General features: G+C 33.2%; 1 pseudogene across 2 annotated transcripts; it reads right to left on the bottom strand.

The window, feature by feature from the left end:
- Nucleotides 1-257: 257 nt before the first annotated feature.
- LOC147277613 (large ribosomal subunit protein uL6m pseudogene) lies at nt 258-3,558 on the bottom strand (annotated as a pseudogene). 2 transcript variants are annotated; one of them, XR_015123897.1, is made up of 2 exons: nt 3,443-3,544; nt 258-1,896 (listed from the first exon to the last, which is right to left on the bottom strand). The product of XR_015123897.1 is annotated as a large ribosomal subunit protein uL6m pseudogene, transcript variant X1 (transcript). The 2 variants fall into 2 exon arrangements; XR_015123898.1 differs by lacking the exon at nt 258-1,896 and adding an exon at nt 2,483-2,781 and having other exon boundaries at nt 3,443-3,558.
- Between the last annotated feature and the right edge of the window lie 644 nt (nt 3,559-4,202).

The following is a 4,202-nucleotide window of genomic DNA, read 5'->3' on the forward strand; positions in this document are numbered from 1 at the left end:
CATAGAAGCCTAAAGAAAAGTTAAGTTGTGACACCTAATAAATTTTTCTAAATCATTTTAGAGCCAATAAGGATTTTTAGAGAATTTATTGAAAGTGATAATAATTTTGTTGAATTACTTCAAGTTATTAAGGATTTATTTAAATTATTGAAAATTTTGGATTTTATTTAAACAAAATTTGAGAACTCAAATCTGAAGTTAAGGCGATAGAAAAATGATACAAGTTGAGAAAATGATACAAGTTGAGAGGAGCCTATAGAAATTTTCGAAACATTTTTCTCGTACCCGAATCCATTGAAATGGACGTTAAGCCCTTATGAATCAACCGAAGCATAAACTTCATAAGTTCATAGCCGGTTTACCAATGTAATGAATTGTTTTTTTATCGCTTGGTTGATATGAAACCACAACATATGTACGAATCTATAAAACAAACATTTACAAATAAGCAAGATCATAACACTTTTTATAGATCACTAAATTATTTTCCAAGAAGCATATATATATCAAATGCAGCTCAAAAGATGCATTAAAATACACAAATCATCTTCCATAGATACCATTAAATCTAATCAACCCAAAATTCCCATATCTCCAAAACCCAAAACGTCATCATCTTCAAACTCGGAAGCAAATCACCCATGCCCCGGAAGTCCGGAACAAGCGAGGACATAAAGTCTCACAAATAAATATAATAAAACTGGAAAAGGCCAAATCAAATATTCAAATTTTTCAATCATACCAGATCTAAATCCTACTTAAACACTAATTTCCGAATTTCACAAAACATTACTAAACAATCATCCCAAGTATTTATGGTTTCTAATTGGAAATTCCAGAGTTTGAAGCAAATTTCCTATAAAAATGAAGAATCATGTGTGTGTGTGTTTTGTACATGACAGACTCATAATGAGTCAGTAGGTCACTGTAACACGAACGATCATAGTTGTGAAACGAACTTACGATGGAAATTGTAACTTCATATCCTCATTCAAATGAATCAATATTTTCAGAATGTGTGCACGTACAACATACAGCAACTATTCTTTTCCCATCCATGGTAGCAAAAAGCAAAATTAGACTTTCACCTACCTCATTCCTTGTCACTTGAGCTACAACTAAAGCATAGACATGCAAATTTTGAGGCTTTGATCTCAGAATTGAAACTGTCTTAAACCTGTAACACATGCTCTGATTGCTAGGCTCGTCCATTCCAAGATTAAATCATTCAATTTATTTTTTTTCCTGGTTGATGAGAATAAATCATTCAAATGATCCTGAAGTTTACTATCTAAGAATCTAATGTGTTGTGAAGTTATCTTTATCACCACTGTGGCTACAAAAGAGGGTCAACCCAACCTCCATAGTCCAAATTCAGGAAAGACCCCAAAATACAGACTAACAAATCTAGATGAGGAAAAAGGGATCAACTAAGAAACCTATATTAAAAAAACAATAGTTTGAAAGAAAATCCCAAACTACCTACTTTTCTGATTAGAACTCAAAAAGCAAAAGAAACATTACCATGTCCATTGTCCACCCATAGATAAACATTGGGACATTCAATCACTTAGACTTCTTTCCTTGCTTCTTCTTAATAACTTCATCGATGTATATTATACCCTTGCCTTTGTAAACTTCAGGTGGCTTGCAACTACGAACGGCAGCAGCAAACTGGTGCACCCTATCCTTATCAATTCCAGTGCAGCAAACCACATTGTTCTTAAAGCAGAAAACACGAACAGCAGCAGGAACGGTCAATTCAACCTCATGACTGTAACCCAATTTCAGATACAACATGCGTCCTTGAGCTTCAGCTCTGGCTTTGTAGCCTACACCCACAATCTTAAGAAAGCGAAAAAATTTGGCTTCCATTTGTGTAAATGCTCCTGAAACCTACCAAACCCAGGAATCATTTTGTCTGAATATTATCAAAGTAAGCTACTTTTAAGCATGCTCTTTTGTAAGAAAGTCTATAATCCTCAAACTAACACTAGAATATTAAAAAATAAAACTAAATGAACCAAAATGAACATAATGATTATAAAAATAAAAATTTAGTGGGACACTGGGACCTAAATTTTCTTCAATCTTAGTAAGCATTACAAATCCTACCAACGGACATATATAAGAGCATGAATTTCATAAGAAACCAACAAAACCCATCCAAAATCAAAGAGCTAAATCGGATGGGCATTTGAGAAAATAGAGGAACCAAAGCTAATCAAAGCCGAAAACAACAAAATCACAATGAAAATGAAAAACTGGAGGAGCTGGAAAAATAAAACCCCAAATCGAAACACGAATGAAACCGTAGTCTAAATAGAAATCTAAATTGAACCCTTAATAGTATTTCACAAGCTCAACATCAGTTGGAGAAAACCGAAACCCAGGAGGCAGTGATGCTTTCCCCATTACAAAATTCAGATGTAAATTCACACTATCTAATAATCACCCTTAAATCCAATATCCAATGTAGAAATTCCTCACCAGTTGTGAAGAAAATAAATGAGTAATCTCTTGAAACCAAACAGCAAGTAATCGAAAACCCTCTTCCTACCAATACTGCCTTTCACACAAAAAACAAGTAGCTGAAGACTAGATTACAGAGAACACTATAATAAACAGCACCCCTCCAAAAAAGAGGAGTGTCAAGTCCAGTGCCGGAATAAGATCCTCCGCGAACACCAAAGCCTCCCTCGGTTCATAAAACAAAATTCCCTAATAATTGATGAATGTGTCTCGTTGAGATCAAAAGACATCGGGTGCACAATGAAGACCCTGTTTCCAACATTATTAGACACACTCACAATAATCAACAGAAATCCAAAGACAAAATAACAGCAAACTTTAAATGAAAAAAAAAAAGGAAACACAGGAAGTAGAAAAATCAAAACAAATCTTTTTCTTTCATGGGAAATTCAAAACAAAATAATCCCACATAAAGTCTATATTTGAAACCTCAAAAACCTAATTGATAATATCTAACTAAATATTTGAGAGAGCAAAGCAACACATTATGCATTTAAGAGAAGCAACGCGCATTAGAAGTGATACCCAACTGGAAATAAAACAAACAAACAAACCCAGATCGAAAAATCCATCAAAATCATCTAAACAACCGTAGCAATAATGATATAAAACCTCACAACAAAAACCTAAACCCGAAAAAAAAAAATCCCAGAAAACCCTAGATCGCAAAAAGAAGAACGACAATCACATAATCAAGAGAGAACGAAATTTGAATTGAGAGAAAGAAACTAAATTGAAGAAAAATTAAGACGCGTACAAAACAGAGAGTGAAGACAGATTTTGATGACAAAAATCAGGGGCTAGAAAATTAGGGCTTGATGTGAGAGAGAAAGAGAGAGAAACCAAGGAAAATAACGATAACCCAACAAGAATGAGAGTCGCTGTAACATTCAATCTTTCTCAGAAGTACCTGAATATGGGAGAACTAGCGATAATGGCTTGAATGCCAGAACGAATCGCAGAGAGAGAACTGAGAGGAGAGGCTCTGCTGCTGCTGCTGCGCAGTGCTTTGTTTTCTTATGTTTTATAGGGCTCTTTATCTTGTATTTATATAACGCGCAGTGCTTTGTTTTCTTATTTTTCTTTATTTGTTTCCCAAAAAAGTTTGTTTATTTATTTTCTGCCCACAAGTTTCTTTATTTGTTTGAGGCAAAAACAAATGGTTAATTTACAAAAAATTAGAGTTTAGTCTTTATTATTACATTTTTTCTTTGCACCGAAACTATATCGGTTTTTTTTTTTCCCAAAAAAGCTTTTTTACTATCGTCACGTCAAGAAATATGTTAATATCTTTTTATTTATTGAGAATATAAAATATAGGTTCACCTCATACTCTTTTAGATTATAAAATGAGGTTTGTGGAGACTGTATATTAAGTTTTAACTATGCGAGCCCAAAGTCTCAAAGTTAAAATTTAACATAAAATCGACAGACTAGTACTGAGGACTTGAGGAATAAACAAAGATGCATTGTCGAACACTTGACAATGACCGTTGAGTGATCAGCGTCTGGTATGCTTAAAAAAAAATTAAAACTAATGAATCAATATTATGTAAAGTAAAATAGTTAAAATATTATTGAAATTTAGTTAGAATTTTAAAAATTATAAAGTTTTAGTACGTAAAATTAAAGGAAGTAAATAGAAATCTCTCGTTTATTTATTTGCTTGG

The sequence above is a fragment of the Dryas octopetala genome, chromosome 8, assembly GCF_963921425.1.
Source record: "Dryas octopetala chromosome 8, drDryOcto1.1, whole genome shotgun sequence".
NCBI classification, from domain to species: Eukaryota; Viridiplantae; Streptophyta; class Magnoliopsida; order Rosales; family Rosaceae; genus Dryas; species Dryas octopetala.